The 23048-nt window shown below is 36.2% G+C and overlaps 1 non-coding gene across 1 annotated transcript; it reads left to right on the top strand.

Moving 5' to 3' along the window:
• Window positions 1-20086: 20086 nt before the first annotated feature.
• Window positions 20087-20193, top strand: LOC121203807 (small nucleolar RNA R71). Its single transcript, XR_005898743.1, has one exon. It is a non-coding gene; the product is annotated as a small nucleolar RNA R71 (small nucleolar RNA).
• The last annotated feature ends 2855 nt before the right edge of the window (window positions 20194-23048 follow it).

The following is a 23048-nucleotide window of genomic DNA, read 5'->3' as shown; positions in this document are numbered from 1 at the left end:
GCAGGTCTAACTATACTTGACTCAGTTCCTGTTAAATTAGGTTTAGCATAATCATACATAGTGCGCGGAGTAGGATTTTAATTAACAGCAATTGCAGGAGGTAGCAGATTTTCTTGGTTTTCAGCCATCTTCTCTGTTGTGGTTTGAATATCGTCCTCTTGCTCATTCTCTGTGTATCTTAAGCTTCACCTTATTTCTCTTTAGTTTCTACGAACTGTGATATCGATCTCACTGTTAAAAAGTAATGGTCCTGACAGGTTTGTTCTAGTCATAAACTATAAGAACCTGCCAGAAAAAGGAAAAAAGAAGAATTAGTAATAAAAATTAGAATAAAATTTAAATTGAAGTGAAAGTAAATGGCTAAAGTAATAAAAATTGAGTGTTCCTAATATCTTAGTTCCCCGGCAACGGTTCCAAAAACTTGATACGTGATATTCGTGACAGGTTTTAAATATTTATAATGAATCGTTCTTGAAACTAACTATTATCACGATGAAGGCAGGTGTACCTATCGTACAGTAGCATAGCTTTAGCAAGACGGATTGTCGATCCCAAAGGAACTAAAAGTACTAGTAATGACTGTCTTTTTATTATCTAGACTAAGAATAATTGAGTTTGTTTTAACTAACTAATTAACTAAACTAAAAATTCACAGAAAATAGAATTGGAGAATTAATTTTGGAAAAACGATTGAATTAAGACAATACCTAGGGAAAAATCCACCTAGACTTCACTTGTTATTTGACTCTGAATCAGACGATTTATTCATTTGACTTGATCCATAGAAATCCCTAAGTTATATTATTATCCCTCTCGAGACTAACAACGTCTAACCCTAGGTTGAATAATTGAAATCTCTTTCTAATTAACTCCCTAGGGTTGCATTAACTCGATCTATGGATCCCCTTATTAGGTTTCACCCTAATCCGGCTAAATCTTGTCAACCTATCTCTAGGCGCGCAATCAACTCCGCTTAATTATGACAAATGTACTCTTAGACAGGGTCTATTCCTCATCTGAATAAGAGCTTAAATTGAATCAATATCCTGAAATATCAAGACAAGAATTAAGAACACATAATTAAGAACAAGTCAAATATTTATCATACAATTCAGATAATAATAACAAGATCTGTCTTAGGTTTCATTCCCCTTAGGTATTTAGGGGTTTTAATTCATAACTAAAACGGTAAAAATCTCAGAAAAATAATGAATACAAAACATAAAGAAAAACCCAAAACTCCTGAAGGGAAATTGAGGAGAGATCTTCAGTCATGATGATGAATCTGACTTCTGAGATGGATCAATCGGCTTTCCTTGAGCAGTTCTCTGCTTCCTTCCCTCTGTGTGTGTCCTTTTCCTCCTCCTCTAGGGTGTATTTATAGGCTTTAGAATGCCTAAGAATCCTTAAAATTGGCCTTTTCTGAATTGGACTAAACTTGGGCTCGGCAGGAACACGCCCGTGTGCGATTGCTTAAGGCCGTGGTCAAGCCTGTTAAATAGGCACAGGTGTGTGGTCCACCCGTGTGAGTCGTGCTTCGATTCTGCCAAATTGACATGGTCGTGTGGTCTACCCATGTGAGGAGGTCCAAGCTGTGTTGATTTCGTATGTTGGCCCATTTTCTCCGTTTTTGGCTTGTTTCTTGTTCCTTTCACTCTCCTATGCTCACCTAAGTATAAAACATGAAATTAAGGCATCAGGAGCATCGAATTCACCAATTTTAAGGAAAAATCATCCATAAAATGTGCTAAGCATGGGATAGAAATATGTATGAATTACGGTTTATCACTAGAGAACAACCCAAAGAAGAAGGTTGCTTGAGTCGATTAAGGATAAGGATAATTTTGAAGGAACAATTTCTGAATCTAAGGATGATAAATGATGGTAGATGTTAAATAAATAAATATTGTAATACAGTTTGTTACAATTCATTACAAGTAAATTACCAATTATATATGTAATTGTAACAACTTTAAGAATTATTAGAAATGGAATTACAAGTTCTCTTCCTCTTTTTCAACCTAATTTCTTCTTATCTCATTTAATAACTCTGAAAAATTCATTGAATTCTCCATTGTCATTCTCAAGTTGTGACAGACTTGGTATCAGAGCTACCAAAGATCCATCAATGAAGTTGGGTAGATCGAAGAAACAAACCTCCATAACTGATGAAGCTAGGTTGAATGCTTTGAAGGGACAGATACAAGTGATCCAAGGTTAGTTGTAAAGTATGACTGATGAATCCAAGATCTCAAAATGGTAGAATAAGAAAAATGGCAACAGTGATGCTAAGTTTGTTAAAACTTAGGGTAACATCAGTAGGATATTGGAGTTTTTGAATAAGAGAATAGATGAATCTTCTTCAGCAACTCCTAAAAGCCTAAGAGCAAAAAAACTCAAGTATACAATCCTTTTCAATCTAAAGCTGATAAAAATAAACCAATGTAAATTACTATCATTGATAATTATGAAAAACATACATTTCACCATAATGAACTTGGGATATCACTATAGTACTTAGAGATAACATAACAGACATATCTAAAGAACTACACACCATAGACCATGACCCTAATAGTAACTTTACTGCCACTCCAAGGTACTTTGCTCCTAGATTTGATATTGAGTTATAAACTTTTGATAGAACTAATCCTAAGGGTTGGGTTAACAAATGTCACAAATATTTCACCATTTTTGCAACTATTGAGGAACAAAAGGTTGAAATTGCTTCCATGTATTTGGTGGGAAGGTAAAAAACATGGTGTGATAGGTATATTTAACAAAAACATAGCGTTACTTGGCTAGAGTTTGTTGCTGATTTGTGTTTGAGATTCAGTGACAAGACTTGCAATGATATAATAGAAGAATTTAATAAGTTACTGTAGAGACAAACTATAGATGAATATTGAGGCAATTTTGAATAACTTGGATCATTTATGTTGTAGTACAAAGCTTAATTGGATGAAGGGTATTTTGTATCCAACTTTGTTAGTGGATTAAGAGAGTAGATTAATAACAGGGTTAAGACTCATGCACTAACCCCTTTATTACAACATACAGATTAACCAAGCTACATGAAATGTCATTTGAACTAGAAAGCAAAAAGTTTAGAAAACCATCCAAACCTCTTGCTATTTTCATCCAAATAAATGTCACTCCACAAAACTTCTAGAAACTTAACACCTATGCTCCTAAATTCAACCAAACTACTTAATTGAATAAACAAACCCTATTGGACTAAAAAAGGGCTAATAACCACTATTTTAAGTATGGTAAAAGGATCATACCAAGGAACCAGTGCAAAGTTAAATAATTAAACTTTGTGGAGGTGCAAAATATTATATTACTAGAAGAAAATGAAGCAAAACAAGAAGCAATTAAGAGTACTAATTAGCCAGGAATGGAGAGTACATATAATGCCTTGGAGTTTTGCATTAATGCTTCGATAGTGAATGTGAGAGTTAGTTTACCCAAGAAACAATTAAAGGGAAAACAATTCATATTTTGGTGGATAGTGGTAGTACCCAAAATTTCGTAACTCCTAATCGGGATAAAAAAAGGCGTAGAGTTAGTTTACACTTATCCCCTAACTATCATAGTAACTAATAGGAAGAAGTTGTACAACACAACCAAGTGTAGACAACTAAATTGTCTAATGTTGGGGCATCAGTTTGAACATGACTTTAGAGTTTTATCTTTAGGGAGAAATTGTAACACCCCTTACCCGTATTCAATGCCAGAATAGGGTTACAGAGTATTACCGAATTCGAGGTGGTTCAGGACTAAATTGTCCGTAATACGAGCCTACGAGGCCCAAAACATGCATTCGAGGTGGTTCGGGACTAAATTGATGACTCTGGAAACTTTTGAAACACTTATAAAATTTTCTCAAAAATAAGGGACACACGCCCGTGTGGCCCAGCCGTGTCTCTCACATGGCCAACAGACATGCCTATGTCACAGGCCGTATGGACATTCGAAATTGGAGCACATGGCCATGTGCCGGCCAGTGTTGGACCTCGTGTAACACTTTGTCTTGAGTCACACGGCCAACACACACGCCCGTATGGCTAGCCTGTGTGCCCTAAAAATGGTCATACATGCTCGTGTGCCAGGCCGTGTAATAGGCTGTGCCAAACCTGTAGGGTATACTGGCTTATGCTAGACGGCCAAGTCACACGCCCATATGTGAGGCTGTGTGGACCATACTAACTTGGTTTTAAATTCAGCACCAGAGGACACACAACCGTGTAACATAACCGTGTTTCACACATGGCTAAAACACACGTTCGTGTCTCTGCCCGTGTGGACAAAAGTAGCCTATTTACCAAGCCAATTTGCCATCCAAACTTATACACATCTACACCAAATTCAAATGGCACAAAACATAGCATATAATAGGCATTCAATCAACCTTTCTTAGGCATATTTCATACCATTTCCAACACCAACCAATACAAAACATATCAATACCACAATATGCCATCTAAATTCATACCAAACTCAAATGTGAATTAGTGCCTAGATTCACTAGCATACCAATATTCATAATTCAACCATTTTCTATCCATAGTATCTACTATCAATAAGTATCACAAAACCTACTTTAATTACATAACATAAGCTATATGCACACTTTTATATACATAACCAAATCAACCAAAGTAGGCCAATTCTCATGGCTATATATAGAAACCAAAACATACTTATTCACAAGCTAACTCAAATGGCCAAACTCACAACCAAAATACATATCAAAATGACCATAATCCTATACATGTCATATGACCAAAACATAAGCTCAAAAGTATCAAAATGATAGTAGGATAGTGTGACGAAGTCTCCAATGATCCCCGAATTTGAGCTAGCTTTGAAGTCACTACAAAACATGGAAAAATAAATAAAGCAAGCTTTATAGCTTAGTAAGCTCGTATGAAATAAACTCAATCTTAACATGAATATAAAAATCATCAATTTGAACATATCAACATTTAATCAATTTAACTAACAAACCTTTCACATTTTCAAACATAATCTTATATATGAACTTCACAACTTCTTCGATTTAAGCTTATACGGTTCATGTACATACTTGTACCATCTCGTATCAATCTCATACACAACCACATCTTTCATTTACCCGTATACTCAGGAAAAAATTGCACCGAAGTGCCAATATCGTGGCTCAAAGCCAACTCAATCTCATAAAACATATACCACTCACACTAGAACTATCAACGGGCCTACTTACAGAAGCTGTGGGTCAAAACATAGCTATCTATTACTGCTCACACAATCTGCCAAGTAATCACAACACATGTCGATATACTCAGCCATCGGTAGGACATACAAGACTAGTACCTGGATCACATAATCACAATAGTCCCTAATGATATGTCACTAGTATCCAAATCTATTCCTAAGGTTCAACTGGGATTTCTAATGCCGAATCGTCGTCGAATCATTGTCGAACATGTCCGTAATCTCCTATTCACAGTTTATGAAATATCAAAGCATTTAAAATACATTTATAATGAAATTTATTACATACGAACTTACCTCGAATGTAAAAACAGTTAAACTGGTCAATTAGTCGAGAACTTTGTTTTTCGTTCGATATAGAACCGAGTTTCACTTTTCTTGATCTATATGTAATAAAAATTAACTTATTTAATCATCTTTCTAATTCAATTTAGTCAAAAATTCACTTTAAGATACTTTTACACATTTGCCCCTAATATTTCACATCTTTTACAATTTAGTCTTTATTTCATTAAAACACAAATTAATGTAATTTAACAACAACCCATGCTAGCCGAATTTCAACGAAGTCCCTAGCAGCCCATATTTTTCATTTATTTCACATTTTAACCATAAATTTTCCATATTTCACAATTTAATCCTTAATTTACATTTTCACTAAAAATCACTTAAAAAAACTAGTATAACTGTCATCAAACATTCATAATCTATCATTAAACATCAAAATACTCATGTATTCATAAATGGAAACATTTAAAATCTTTAACAGTTTTGTAAAATTGTAACAGCCTAATTTCGGTGATGTCAGAACAGTGATTTTAGTTTATGGTTGGCATCATGATAGGAAGGTCGCATGAAAATTTCGATATGAAAATTTTATTGATTGTATGGTTAATTAGGTAAAGGACTAAATTGCATAAAATGAAAAAGTTGGATTCTAGTAGTTATTGTTACCAAATAGCTATGAAATTCAAAAATTAAGGTCCTTATACGGTAATTAGACCATTGCAGTTAGTTAGTAGATATTTTAATGACTCATCCATGGAAAAATTAGAAAAGGAAAGGGACTAAATTGGAAATCACTAAAATTAAAAGATGGTAATTAAATAAAAAGAAATATTCATCTAATTTCATATCATCTTCCCCAAAATTTCCATGGAAACCCCGGGAGAGAGGAAGAAAACTTACCCAGGTTGAAAAGGTATGAAATCAAATCTCGTTTTTAATGATTTTTATATTTTTGAAATCGGGATAATCTAATCTCTCTATTTAGGGGAATAATTTGAAAAAGTTATCAAGGTATGGAATTTGGGTCATGGATGAATATGCTGAAAATTAGAAATTTATGGTAGAAAATGAAAGTTTGTTCATAGATAAACGACTTTTACAAAGTAATTTTTGATGAAAACTTGATTTAGGGACTAAAATGAAAAATGGTAAAAACCCATGGAAAATTCCAAATTTTGTGAAAAATGTGTGCTGTAAACATTGTTTATAAATTTCGGCTAGGCTTGGAAAGAGGGTTAAATTTCATGAATTTTATTTTTCGAGCCTAAGGACAAAATCAAAATTTTTGAGAAGGATAGGGGCAAAATGGTAATTTTGTCTAAGATGCAATAGAATGCAAATGTATATGAAATGTGATAGATTAATAGTCAAATTTATCTATATAGATCCGGAAAGACAAACTACGTAACTATATCAAGGAAAGCAAAAGATTTTGGATTAGTTGAAATTCAAAAAACGAACCATTTTCAAGGTAAGTTCATGTAAATTAACTATGTATGTTAAATGCTTGAATTTAATTGTATGATTGTGTTTATGTGAATGAGATAACATACATTATGAAATAATCATAAGTTGTGAAATGTGGACAAATTGCTATGTTTCGGTTGAATGTTGAAATTCAATAGATTAAGATGATATGCTCGAACGAGAATAATATTCCACATGTTGCAAAAATGATTTAGCTCGGACAGGTAATCCTGATATAAGCCACTCGAACATATGCTATGGATTGGATTTATCCCGGACGGGTAATCCAAATTAAGCTCTTTAGAGCATATGTCCTAAAAAAAGGATTTAGCCTGAACTAGTAATCCTATAACATCTTATGTGGCTTGAGAGCGTGCTTGTTAAGTTTGTGCCCAAAGGGGTACTTTTGAGTATACAACCGGATGTCCACCGGTATTTATGTGTGCTTGTATTAATAAATAAGACCAGTAAGTTTATTTTTCGTTATACGAACTTACTAAGTAAAAAATGCTTACTCCATTTATTTTTCCCTATTTTATAGTGCTCAAAGCTCGCGAAGGTTGGAAGTCGGTCGAAACAGTCATCACACTATCCACTATCTCATTTTGGTATAAATAGAAATCCCATTTTGGTATAATGGCATGTATAAGCCTAGTTGGCCAATTATGGCTTGATGATGATGTTTGTAATCTAGCCATTAGAATGGCTTGTAATGGTTGTTTGATATACTTGTAATGCCATGCTATGCTAGCTTTATATATATATTAAGTGGTTGTTTTTAGTATGTCTAATATATGGATTAAACCAAGGTAAAATTATGAACATGTATACATGTAGTGGTATGCCTTGTAAGTAATGGAATTTGCTTGAGAAGGATGCTTAAAATGGTTGGATTGTATTTAGTATGTTTTAGTGCAGGAACATGGTAAATTTGGGTGACAAATGAGGCTAGAAAATGGCTTGTTTTTGCCCACACGGGCAGGCACACGGGCGTGTGTCTTGGCCGTACACACGGCTTGTCCCATGGGTATGTGGTCCAACCGTGTGTCCCCTGCATCTTAAAAATGAAAAACAGAATGCTCAGAATTGGGCACAAGGGTAGAGACACGGGCGTGTGTCTCAGCAATGTGGTTTACATAGCCTTGAACACGAGCGTGTTACACAGCCGTGTGAGAACTGCACCTAAATTTTGAAAATAAAAATTTGCCACATGGCCTAGCACACGAGCGTGTGACTTGGCTGTGTGACTTGGCCGTGTGACTTCAATTTCTTCATGCTTTAAAAGTCAGATAGTTACACGGGTTAAGGACACGGTATGTGTAGTACACAACCTGACCACACGGGCGTGTCCCTAGACCACACGAGCGTGTGAGCCCTGCACCTAAGAAAAATTTTGGAATTTCGTAAAAAATTCCCTGAGTTCTCGATTTAGTCCCGATTTGATTCCAACACTCGTTTTGGGCCTCGAGGGTCCATATATGGGACGATATGTATCATCCCTAAAAATAAATAGTAATTTGCATAAATTAGTTGAAAAATATTCTAAATGTTTCGATAATACTCTGAAACCTTATTTCGACGACGGATACGGGTTAAGGGTGTTACATTTAGTGGTATTAGAGCTACAGCTTAGCCGATTCTCAGACTAATATAGCAAGTACGAGTCTAGCTATACATGCTATTATATAAATTATGATAGTGTGATATCTCCTGACCACTTTTAAATGTATTTTCATATTGTAACATCTTCCAACCAAGCTAGAGCCGAGACTGAGGAAGCTGATAGTGCTGCTCAACCTTTGTGCAGCAACCTGCATCTACTAGTAGTAGAAGGCCCGTATCTGAGGGCCGAAGTGAGGTGGCGAAAGTAGCTTTCTTTGAATTAATAGATGAATAGTTTAGTGAATATATGAGAATAAATCCCGATGTTCAACGACCTCCCCCATTTGCTTCACAAAATAATGAAACGCCACAGGATGCTAGATTTGTTAGAAATGGTAAGGCTCCGGTAGAAAAATCAGAAAACATGGGGCTGAAGAATTTAGGGCTACGACCGATGACGATCCAAAAGGGACAAGTTTTGGCTGGAAAATAATAATCTGGTTCTAGATGAGTTATCATGTACACCAGCCGAATCTTTGAAATGTGCGTTATCTTTATTGTAAGACACTGCCTATCATTGGTGGAAAACCTTATATTCTGTGGTACCTAAGGAAAATATTACATAAGAATTTTTCTAAGAAGAGTTTAAAAAGAAGTATATTAGTCAGAGATTCTCGGACCAGAAAAAGAAAGAATTTCTAGAGCTCAAATAGGGGAATATGACAGTGTCCGAGTATGAACAGGAATTTGTTAGATTGAGCAAGTATGCTAGTGAATGGGTTCAGACTAAAGTCGAAATGTGCAAATGATTTGAAGAAGGATTAAACAAAGATATCAAGCTGTTAATTGGAATTCTAGAATTAAGAGAATTTGAAGTGTTGGCTGAACAGGCATACAAGGCCGATGAATTAAGCAAAGAAAAGAAGCAAGCGAAATGGGAAGTTCAGGTTTCAAGTAAAAGATTTGTAAGCAAGGCGCAATCATCTACTTCAAAGAACTCAAAGAATTATCATAAGCGTTTTGCTACCTCAAGGGAATATTCGGGAAAGGAATGAAGCTCTAAACGCATTAACCCGAGGTCTTCGTCTCCCTTAACCACTAGTGTTAGGAGTGTTGGAAACCCCAAACCACGATGCAATGTTTGTAAAAATTACATTTCGAAGAGTGGCGGATGAGAAGTGGGGCTTGTTTCAAGTGTGATTCTCTCGACCATTTTCTTAAAGATTGCCCAAAAAGGGTTGAGAAAGACGTTGAACAGACCCCAAAACTGAGTAATCCCACCTCGATGGGTAGACCACCATGGTACTTTGGAAATTCGGTGGTAGTCGTAGTACTGCAAAGGATTTAACAGCTAAAATCTGAGGTTCGAGCTCCGGTAAGAACCTATGCAATACGTGGAAAGGAAGATGCTTCAGCACCAGATGTTATCACTGGTACATTCTCTCTACTTCATACTGATATTATATCTTTGATTGATCCTGGTTCCATGCACTCATATGTATGCACAAAATTTGTATTTGATAAAAATATGATTGTTGAATTCACCGAATTTGTGGTTAAAGTTTCAAACCCCTTAAGTCAGCATGTTATTGCGGATAAAGTTTGTAAAAATTGTCCATTGATGATAGAAGGTTATTGTTTTCTGGCTAATTTGATGTTGTTAACCTTTGATGAATTTGATGTAATATTGGGAATGGATTGGTAAACTCAACATGAAACAATGGTAAATTGTAAGCATAAATACATTGTATTGAAGTACTAGAATGGTGAGTTACTCCGGGTTGAATTTGAGAAACTAGATGATTGTCTAACGTGATTTCAGCAATATCAACACAGAGATGTATTAAAAAAAGGGTACTTTTGAGTATAACACCCCTCACCCGTATTCAACGCTAGAATAAGGTTACAGAGTATTATCGGGCTTATATACTAATTACAATTCATTTTGCATACATTTTCACATTACAAGCAATCATCAATCAATCTCAAACATATTGTCCCTAATACGAGCCTACGAAGCCCAAAACATGTATTCAAGGTGGCCCAGGACTAAACCGATGACTTTTGAAACTTTTGAAACACTTATAAAATTTTCTCAAAAATAGGGGAAACACACTCGTGTGGCCTAGCCGTGTCTCTCTCACGGCCAACAAACACGCATGTGTCACAGGCCATGTGGACATTCGTAATGGGAGCATATGGCTGTGTCCCAACTCGGGTCTGACCCCGTGTAACTCTCTGACTTTGGTCACACGACCAACACTCACGCCCGTGTGCCCTAAAAATGGCCATACACGCCCATGTGCCAAATCGTGTGCTAGGTCGTGCCAAACCTGTAGGGTATACTGACTTATGCCACACGGCCAAGTCACACGTCCATGTATGGGGCCGTGTGGACCATACTGACTTGATTTTAAATTCAGTACCAGAGGACACACGGCCGTGTAACATAACAGTGTGTCACACATGGCTGAGAACATGCCCGTGTCTCTGGTCGTGTGAACAAAAAGAGGCTATTTATCAAGCTAATTTGCCACCCAAACTTATACACATCTACACCAAATTCAAATGGCACAAAACATAGCATATAATAGGCATTCAATCAACCTTTCTTAAGCATATTTCATACCATTTCCAGCACCAACCAACACAAAACATATCAATACCATAATATTCCATCTAAATTCATACAAAACTCTAATGTGCATTAATGCCTAGATTAACTAGCATACCAATATTCATAATTCAACCATTTTCTATCCATAACATCTACTATCAATAAGTATCACAAAACCTACTTTAATTACATAACATAAGCCATATGCACACTTTTATATACATAACCAAATCAACCAAAGTAAGCCAATTCTCATGGCTATTTATACAGACCAAAACATACTCATTTACAAGCTAACTCAAATGGCAAAACTCAATATCAAAATACATATCAAAATGATCATAATCTTATACATTCCATATGACCAAAACATAAGCTCAAAAGTACCAAGGTGATAGTAGAATGGTGTGACGAAGTCTCTAACGATCCCCGAATCTGAGCTAGCTTTGAAGTCACTATAAAACATGGAAGAATAAACAAAGTAAGCTTTATAGCTTAGTAAGTTCGTATGAAATAAACTCAATCTTAACATGAATATACAAATCATCAATTTGAACATATCAACATGTAATTCATTTAACTAAGAAACCTTTCACATTTTCAAACATAATCTTATATATGAACGTCACAACTTCTTTGATTGAAGCTTATACGGTTCATGTACATACCTGTACCATCTCGTATCAAACTCATACCAACCACGTCTTTCATTTACCCGTTGAACAATTCAGACTACTATCAGATACTCGGGAAAACTCGCACCAAAGTGCCAATATCATGGCCCGAAGCCAACTCAATCTCATAACACATATACTACTCACACTAGAGCTATCAACGGGCCTGCTCACACAAATTGTGGGCCAAGACATAGCTACACGATGCTACTCACACAAGCTGTCAAGTAACCACAACACACAATCACAATAATCACTAAGGACATGTCACTAGTATCCAAATCTATTCCTATGGTTCAACTGGGATTTCTAATGCCGAATCATCGTCGAATCATTTTCGAACATGTCTAGAATATTGTATTCACACTTTATGCAATATCAAAGCATTTAAAATATATTTATAATGAAATTTATTACATACAAACTTACCTCGGATGTATAAACAACCAAACTAGTCAAGTAGTCGAGAACTTTGTTTTTCCCTTTATTTAGATCCGAGTTTCACTTTTCTTGATCTATATGTAACCAAAATTAACTTATTTAATCATCTCTCTAATCAATTTAGTCCAAAAGTCACTTTAATATACTTTAACACATTTTCCCCTAATATTTTACATCTTTTACAATTGAGTCCTTATTTCATTAAAACACAAATTAATGCAATTTAACCACAACCCATGCTAGCCGAATTTCAATTAAGTTCCTAGCAGCATATACTTTTCACTTATTTCACATTTTAACCACAAAGTTTCCATATTTCACAATTTAATCCCTAATTTGCATTTTCACTAAAAATCACTTAACAAAACTTATATAAGTATCATCAAACATTCATAATCTATCATTAAACATCCAAATACTCATGTATTCATCAATGGAAACATTCAAAATCTTGGCCGAATATCATGCCCTAAAAATGGCTATTCTTCATGCTAAAATCGGCTAGGAAGAAGATGAATGAAATTAATGGCTTTTGTTTTATTTAATTAACCTTTAATTACTAAATGAAAAAATTAACCATATTATTAATTCAAAATTTCAATTATGCCATGCCATTAACATCCAATGTCTAATTAATGGTCTATTTACCACATAAGGACCTTAAATTTAAGGTTATATAGCTATTTTACACATTTAGCTATTAAAACACAAGTTTTACGGTTTACGCGATTTAGTCCTTTATATCAAATTAAGCAATCAAACGATAAAATTTCTTAACGAAAACTTCACAAAAACATATTATCATGCTATATAAATTAAAATAATAATAAAATAATTATTACAACTTCAAATTTGTGGTCCTGAAACTACTGTTCCTATTTGACTAAAAATAGGGTGTTACAGAAATGATATGGTGCTAAGGGTGGATTAGATGAAAAAGTTTAGCCCTTTTGTTAAGGACTTCAATGCTATGAAATTGAGTTTCCAACATGAAGGTCAAATTATTGTTCTAAAATGAGGACAAAAGAAAACTAAGTTGAAAGTTATTTCTGGTAAGAAATTACAGAAATTGGTAGAGAAAATAAAAAATAGTTAGGGAACCTTTCATGCTTGCCTTAGATGAAAAGGAAATAGAAGCACCAATTGAAATAAGTAAACTCTCATCAGATTATTCAGATGTATGTGCTGAGCCAAAAAGATTGCCATCTAATAGAGATCATGATTATGCCATCTCTCGAAAGTTAGTAACATAACTACTTAATTTAAGGCTTTACAAGTTCTCACAGTTCTAGAAGACAAAAGTGGAAAAACAAATTGGAGAAATGTTACCTTCTTCAATTATTTAAACCAACAAAAGTCCATTTACTTCTCTTTGCTTGCCGGTCAAGAAAAAGGATGGGTATTGAAGACTATGTGTAGACTATAAGTAACTTAATGCCATGACAGTGAATAATAGATTTCTTATTCCTATGGTAGAAGAAGGTCTATTTGATGTACTTAGTGGGGATGAATATTTTTCAAAGATAGACTTGAGGTTAGGGTATCGCCAGATTACAATTAGAGATGAAGTCATTTCTAAGGCAAGCTTTAAAACTTACTGTGGGCATTTTAAGTTCAAGGTCATGACCTTTGGATTGGTTAATGCCCCAACAAGTTATCAATCTCTTTTGAATTCATCTTGGCTTTTATTTATGACATTTTGATCTATAGCCAAGACGTGGGGCAATAAGTGAAGCATGTGGGAAAAACTTTGGAAACACTAATGAAACATTCTTTGTTTCTTAAAACGAATAAGTGTTTTCTAATTTAGCATTTTGGTAGGACAAAACATAGACGTGGGGCATTTCTAAACAACCAACTACTTATGTCATGGGCCGTGGATCAAAACCCATGTCAATTGCACACAGAGCGTCCCATAAAGGTCAATTGATTAAATAGGGCTCACTTGAATTGGCCCAATTTTTGGAACATATGGAGAAGCCTTGGTGGCCTAGTGAAACATTCCAGTCAAACGAAAGTTACCATAGTGAATATTGTAAATCCTAAGGGATAAAATTGTATAGATTTTGAATCCCTTAGAACTTTCACCTTGTAGATAGGTACTAGCCTCTGCCATTGATGTAACTCAATTTGTACAATTGGATCTAAGGGAGCTCAACTATAAATAGAGCCCTCCCTCTTCATTTGTAATCATTTTACTTCATTCTTGAATTAAAAAATATATTTGAGAGCCCTCCCTCTACATTGCTTTCTTATATTTTTCTATTCTTTCGTAGCTCATTCGCTTCGAGTTTACTTTCGCTTTATTTCGGTGCTTCATAAATTTCATTTGTGAATTTTTATTTTTGAGAGTTAGGATGAGTTAGGAAAATTTGAAGAAAAAAAATTGCCTAAGGTTACATGATTTGCTAGACTAAAGTTCTAGCCCTGTGATAGTTGGTATCAAAGTTGAGATTCGAAGGTATCGATTAAGAAGATGAAAGGAGTAGAGTAGTAGGTTGAGCATAGAGAGACTCGAGGTGGGGAGGTAAGAAAGTTAGTAGATTAAGGGTTATGTTGTCAGCTCTAGATGATAGGGTTGCCAAAATTGAGGAATCCATAAGTAATGTGGAGGAGATCCTTGAGGAAGTTAAAGGACAAACCATATAGCTGGAATCGAGGCAAGATCAGCTCGAAGGAAAATAACAGAAACTCTCAGTACAAATGTGGATGTGATATAAGGGATCCTTAATACTATTTTGGGTGAGCTGATTGAGAAGAATGATGCTTTTGAGGCCATGGTCTCGACCTTGAGGGAACAAATTGAGAAGCTAAATGGAGATCTCGTTATTTGCAAAGTTACTTTGGATAATAGATTGTTGGTTGTAACACCCAAGCCTAAAGTAAATGTCCTGAAGCTAAAAGATTTTAATGGGATAAGGTTTGCAGAGAATGTGGGCAACTTCTTGTGGGGAATAAAGAAATACTTCTATGTTAAAGGTAGCATGGATAATGTTACTAAGGTAAATATTGTTGCTATGTATTTTACTAATGCCATTTTATTATGGCGACATTGTAGGTCCATAGATTAGAAATGAGGTGGAGCTACAATTAGGATGTGAGAGGAGTTCCAAAAAGAATTCAGGGGACAGTTATACCCAGAGTATGCTGAGGATGAGGCTCGGGCTAAGTTGCACCGTCTTATGCAACAAGGCACAATTAGGGAGTATGTGAAGGAGTTCAGTAAATTTATGCACCAGATTTCTGATTTGGATGAGAATGAGGTATTTTTATCCTTTATGGATGAGATAAAGCCTTGAGCAAAATAAAAGTTACAACATCAAGGTGTCAAAGAACTTACCAAAGCTATGACCGTAGAGAGTCCTTAATTGAGCTTGTTTCTGTGGAAAGACAAGTTCGAGTCTTCCAACCCCGAGGAGAAATACAATGGTGGAAAATGAAGGACAAATTTAAAATGGTAATGGTGAAAATAGTGGTAATGGGAAACTACATAATGGGAAGTGGAAGTCTAACAACAAATTGAAGGAGCCAGTGAAGTTCTTTTTATGTTTTGGTCCATATAAGATGTAAGATTGTCCAAAGCGATCCAAAATATCCTTTATCAATAAAGAGTAAGTGAAGCCAAAGAGTGATACTTTAAATATTGAGTCAATGATACTCAATTTTGTAAAAGCAAAGAGGGATCGCAAGTAGAAAATGTTTATGTTTGTGGACATCAACATCGCAAGCCGAATAAGGAGTGCTCTTATTGATATAGGGGTATCTGGTTTGTTCATATCAGAGAAAGTTAGGATAAACATGGTCTCTTAGATAGAAAATCGATTAAGAAGATCAAGACTGTTAATTCCAAATAGGTCCCAATTGTGGGAGTAGCACAAAGAGTTAAGCTACACCATAAAAAGTAGGCGTCATGAGTGTTGACGACACCATGCTCTCTTGCCATCCTGTAATCATGTGAGCCAAAATGGAGTGTAGGTACCTCAGAGATGGATGGAAAGCCGATGCCTTGGAGTGGCTATGATTGTAGGTGGCCCCACCTGGTACTAGTACGTCCCAGCACCGTGAAGGAGAACGATGGATGTGGCAGTTGAGAACATGTAAGTCATTCTCTTCCTTCAATTCCTTAGTATATAAACCCAGCGCCGTAACGCTGAGCTAGCGGACAAATCTACCTAGGCGAAATTAGACCATGCCGGGATTATCGTAGTTCGTCATCACGGTCTGAAGATGAAATGTGGAACACAATTCGATCGTGATCTCGAGGTATGTTGGCTCTGTGATCCTAAAGAATAGCTTTTAAGGGTCGGTGGTTAGGAGGGCCCGAATCGCTTCATCCAACTAAACTTGTTCTACTGCGGCCCAGTCGATGTAGCGGCCCGCAATTAAAGGTCTGGCCCGAAGTATCTGGAATAGTTCTTCTTGGGGCACAATGGGGAACCTTAGGAAAGGGTGACGAACTTCTGCGGTAAGACCCGAGGAAGATGACGCTCCCTTCCTTTTTTTTTGAAGTAGGGACAGCGGTTTTTTTACCACGTGAAGACAACATTCTGAACCTACAATCAAAACCATTACTTTGTTTTGATTGTTTTGATGAGTGGACAAGGAAGAATGTATCTAAATTCAAAAAGTCATAGATTATGACTAATACTTCAGCCACAACTATCATCACTCAACAATTCTAATCAAACTAATCCATTTTATAGCATACTTTTGTAGCATTGCATGATAATAACATGAATAATAATAAAAGATATATATAAAAAAATTGGCAAATAACAATAAGGATTTGAAAAGTATGAGGATTTAGTTAGAATATTTGAAAAAGGCATGAGTATTCCACCTATCCTAACCATGATTATTTTACTTTTAACTAATCAAATGGAGTAAAGAAATCTTGTAATGAAATAAAAAAAAAACTTGAACATGAAAAAAAATGACAATTATTCTAGATTATGACATTTAAAAGTATGAAAATAACATAAAAACTTGCATATTATTATGATAAAAAGCCTTAGAAATCATTAAAATAGACAAGAAAGAAGTAAGCAAATAGTAGGAAGGGAGGATTGAGTATTAAAAATGGAGTTGGGGGCGCACGGGAGTGGCGAGGAGGCCGTGTGGAATTGCAGCGGCTAGGGTTAGGGTTTTTGAGTGGGGAAGACAATGAATAGTGTAGGGTATTTATAGATTTTGGGGCACACAGCCAGGTAACACACTCGTGTTCCCCAGTTTTAGCCCGAGTGATTCGTGAATTTTGAATTTGAGCTCATCTAACATTTAGTACACGTCTGTGTTCCTTGGGCGTGTGGGTGCACATGGCCGTGTCTGGCGTTGTCCGCTTCTCTCACGTTCGTGTATGAAGACCCACGCCTGTTTCAATCTAATAGGTTCAACCACGGGAGCTAGACACGGGTGTGTCGTACACCCGTGCTATTTTAACAGGTTCACCCACGGTTCTTCCACATGGGCGTGTTGCACGCTAGTATTGTTTTGGCAGGCTCGACCACGGTCATGTCGCACGGCCGTGGTGTTTTATCGTAGCCCGTGTTTGGGGAAATCTTTTCCCTATTTTCACACGGCCCTAAGCACGCCCATGTGCTTGGCCGTGTCTCTATCGAAAACCCATATTCAAGAGCTCCGTTAGTAAGTTAGGTGTTAAAGACTAAATTTTAAAGAAGTTAATATAGTTAGTGCTCGGGTTGCCTCCCGAGAAGCGCTTATTTATAGTCTAAGCTTGACTTACCTCTCCGTTGAATGATCATGGTGGTTTGAGGAGTTTATACTCCTCATTCCTGCTATCAATCTCATCAAAATATGGTTTTAAACGAGTGTTGTTTACCTTATAAGTGTCAAACTTGGGATGACTCACATCGACCGTACCAAATGGGAAAATGCTAAGTACCATAAGAAGGATTTCTTCATTCGGTGTGGTAGCGACAATGTGGGGATCTGCGGCATCTAATAAGACTCTATCTCCAACCTTAAGATGATTTGGAAAGGTATTGAGCTTGTTCCGTTGTAGATTTGGTTTGTCGAGTGTTCTCGGTTTATGTATCCGCCATTCATCTAGCTCCTCGATTTGTAGCCTTCGATCTTCTTGAATAGGTCCTCTACTATTGCTTGAGAATGGCTCATGTACTTCCTTTGACTCATTTCCAGCAAAGAAGGTTGCACTATATTTTCAGTTTTAGTAGAATGGTTTAGACGATCACCTTCAATTTCCAATGTGTTGTCGGAATTGCAAGCTTGAAGGATGATTGTTTCGTCTCCCACACGAGTGTGAGTTCACCTGTGCCAACATCAATAATTGTTTTAGCCGTTGCTAAAAAGGGCCTTCCTAGAATTAAAGGAGTGTTGCTATCCTCCTCTATGTCTAGAACAATGAAGTCAACGGGGAATATAAATTTATTGATTTTAACTAGAACATCTTCAATAATACCCTTAGGGAATCTTATAGTTTTATCTGCTAATTAAATGTTCATCCTAGTTTGTTTGGGTTTCTCGAGACCTAGTTACTTAAACATTTTTTAAGGCATGACGTTGATACTAGCCCCTCAATCAGCTAATGCATTATTAACATCTAAACTACCAATTAAGCAAGGAATCATAAAACTCCCTGGATTTTTTAATTTGTTCAGTAGCTTCAGAATAGCTGAGCACACTGCGTTTAGCTCCACATGTGATGCCTCGTCCAACTTCTTCTTATTTGCTAAAAGTTCCTTTAAATATTTCATTGCGTTTGGCATCTGCGATAGAGCTTCAATAAACGGTAAGTTAATGTGTAATTTTTTTAAGAGTTTAAGGAATTTACCAAATTGTTCATCTGAGCGGTCTTTCCTTGTCGCCTTGGGGTATGGCACACGAGGTTTATATTCAACATTCATTGAATTGTTTTTATTATGACCTACATTACCTTGACCTTTGCTTACCACAGTTTCTTGCCTCGGTTCTGGTTCAAGCTCAACGACTCCTTCGTCATCTTGAATATTAATTGCATTGAGCTGTTCCCTTGGGTTGGGTTCAGTATTACTTGGCAAGCTACCTTGTGGTCATTCAGAGATTAGTTTGGAAAGCTGGCCTATCTGAGTTTCGAGCTCTTGGATCGACACATGTTGATTTTTGATTTTTAAGTGCTGTCTCCGTGTTCTAAAAATGAATTTCTGACACCGATATAAACTTTGAGAGCATCTCTTCAAGGTTCAGATTCTTTTCCTGTTGATAGGGTGGTTGTTGAAAACCCGGAGGATGTTGTGGTCTTTGATTTCCTAGACCGCCCCCACGAGAAATTGGGGTGGTTTCTCCATCCTGCATTGTAAGTGTTTCTATATAGGTTATTATGGGATCGAGAGTTATTGTTACCCATATATTGGACTTATTCCTCCTCGTTGCTAGGTTGAAGGGTTGATACTCTGTGCATGCTCCTCCTCCATTCGTCTCGCAACTCATTACTAGATGTACCTGAGTAGAACCAAGTAAACCATCAATCTTTTTATTTAGAAGTTCTACCTGGTTTGATAGCATAGTAATCGAATCGGCGTTATAAACGCCTGCTGTTTTAGTTGGCTTAGTCCTCATGACTTGCCACTGATAGTTATTCAGTGACATCTCTTCTATAAACTCATAGGCATCTTCATGTGTTTTACTATTGATGGTTTCGCCAGCAGCTGTGTCAACCATTTGTCGAGTCGAAGGATTCAGGCCATTATGGAACGTTTGAACCTGTAGCCAAAGTGGTAACCCATGGTGAGGGCACCTTCTCAGTAAGTCTTTGTATCTCTCCCATGCATTGTAAAGAGTTTCTAAGTCCATCTGCACAAACGAAGAGATATCATTACGTAATTTAGCCGTTTTAGCCGGCGGAAAATATTTTAATAGAAATTTTTTGGTCATTTGTTCCCAAGTAGTGATTGACCCTCGTGGTAATGAGTTCAACCACTGTTTAGCTTTGTTTCTCAATGAAAAAGGGAATAACCGAAGACGAATGGCATCATCAGAAACACCATTAATTTTAAATGTATCGAATAGTTCTAAGAAGTTTGCTAAGTGAGTGTTGGGATCCTCACCCTGCAAACTATCAAACTGAACAAATTGCTGTATCATTTGAATAGAGTTAGGTTTTAGTTCAAAAGTATTTGCAGCTACAGCAGATCTAACTATGATCGATTCAGTTCCTGTTAAAGAAGGTTTAGCATAATCATACATAGTGCGTGGAACAGGATTTTGATTAACTGCAATTGCAGGAGGTAGCTGATTGTGTTGGTTTTCAGCCTTCTCTTCAGTTGGGGGTTGAGTATCGTCCTCTTGCTCGTTCTCTGTGTATCTTAAGCTTCGCCTTATTTCTCTTTGATGTTTGCAAATTTCTCTTTGATGTTTGAGAACTATACGATCGATTTCTTCGTCAAAAAGTAGTGGTCCTGACTGGTTTCTTCTAGTCATAAACTATAAAAACCTGCCAAGAGAAAGAAAAAAATTAAATTAATAAATAATAATAAATTAAATTAAATTAAATTGTAGGAAAAATAAATGGCTAAAGTAATAAAAATTGAGCGTTCCTAATATCTTAGTTCCCCGGCAACGGCGCCAAAAACTTGATCGCGTGATTTCGTGATAGGTTTTAAATACTTATAATTAATCATTTTTGAAACTAACTATTATCGCGATGTAGGCAAGTGTACCTATCTAACAGTAGTATAGTTTTAGCAAGATCGGATTGTCGAACCCAATGGAACTAAAAGTACTAGTAATTACTGTCTTTTTATTATCTAGCCTAAGAATAAAGAGATTTTGTTTTAACTAACTAATTATCTAAACTAAGAACTCACAGAGAGTAGAATTGGGGAATTTCTTTTTGGAAAATCGATTAAATTAAGACAATACCTAAGGAAAAAATTCACCTAGACTGTACTTGTTATTCTGGCTCCGAATCAGACGATTTATTCATTTAACTTGTTCCGTAGAGATCCCTAAGTTATGTTATTATCTCTATTCAAGACTAATAACGTCTAATCCCTAGATTGAATAATTGAGACCTTTCTTTAATTAACACCCTAGGGTTGCATTAACTCGATCTATGGATCCCCTTATTAGGTTTCACCCTAATCCGGCAAAATCTTGTCACCCTATGTCTAGGCGCGCAAACAACCCTGCTTAATTATGACAAATGTACTATTAGACAGGGTCTATTCCTCCTCTGAATAAGAGCTGATCTTGAATTAGTATCCTGGGATATGAAAACAAGAATTAAGAACATATAAGGTTCATAATGATTACTATACTAATGCCGTTTATATGAAATTGTTAATGTAATATATTTTATATTGTTACATATGAACGATATAACTATATATAAACATATGATGTGAAATGTTCAAATTTAAGAGATGTATTAATTTATGAAACAAATTTTTATTAACTTTCGAGACTTGCGTATGTGAATAATTATATATATTATATGTAATTGTTTGATATCATGTTTTATTAAGTAATGCCTTATGACCCTATTCCAATGACGGATACGGGTTAGGGGTGTTATATTTTATTGGTTTTAGAGCTACGGTTTAGTCCGTTCTAGGACTAAGGTAACGCGTGTATGTCTAGCTATACATGCCATATTATATACTGTGATAGTGTGATGACTTCTAACATTTGAAATGTGCCTTCATATAGTAAATGGATCTCGACAGAGCTGTAGCTGATGATGTCGAGAGTATAGCGCCTGCTCCCCCGCAAGGGACAACGCCGGTTGATTCTCGATCGATTTCGAGTAATCAAGAAAGTGAGGCTAAACAAACCTTCTATCAAATGATGAATGACTGGTTTACTCAATATATTCGCACTAACCCGACTGTACAACAACCGCCACCCCCGATTGATCCATCTTCGATGCCTGTAGTACCTCAAATAAGTGATCCGTTGAGATTGTGTAGGCCACCTATTGATAAAATTAGAAAACAGGGGGCTGAAGAGTTTAAAGCTACTAATGATGATGACGCTAAGCGGGCTGAGTTCTAGCTTGATAATACTATATATGTGTTTGATGAGTTGTCCTGTACCCCAGATGAATGTTTGAAGTGTGCCATATATTTGCTTCGAGACACAGGATATCACTGGTGGAATACCCTAGTATCAGTGGTTTCGAGAAAGCGGGTGACCTGGGAATTCTTTCAGGCAGAGTTCCGTAAGAGATATATCAGCTAGAGATTTATTGATCAAAAGCGAAAAGAATTTCTGGAGCTGAAATAGGGTCGGGTGACCGTGACAGAGTATGAGTAGAAATTCGTGAGAATCAGTCGATATGCCCGAGAGTGTGTTTCTACTGAAGCCATAATGTGTAAAAGATTTAAAGATGGACTGAACGAAGACATTAAATTGTTAGTTAACATACTTGAGATAAAAGAGTTTTTGGTACTTGTTGAACGAGCCTGCAAAGCTGAAAAGCTCGGGCAAGAGAAAAAGAAAGTCTATTTTGAAGCTAAAGACTCGCGTAAGAGATCATTCAGTAGGTCAGTCCAGTCGGCACCAAAGAAGTTCCAAGATGATTTTAGTAGTTCAAAAGCCACTTCGGGTTATTCTCGATGAGACTAGAATAGACCACCGGTAAGTTCGAGAGCTACCTTAGTAGCCAGTGTGGGTAATGTCAGATCAAATCAACACGAGTGTAAACACTGTGATAAACGACATCCTGGATATTGCAGATT

The sequence above is a fragment of the Gossypium hirsutum genome, chromosome A07 (genome assembly GCF_007990345.1).
Source record: "Gossypium hirsutum isolate 1008001.06 chromosome A07, Gossypium_hirsutum_v2.1, whole genome shotgun sequence".
NCBI lineage: Eukaryota > Viridiplantae > Streptophyta > Magnoliopsida > Malvales > Malvaceae > Gossypium > Gossypium hirsutum.
This window is presented reverse-complemented; position numbering and strand designations above follow the sequence as displayed.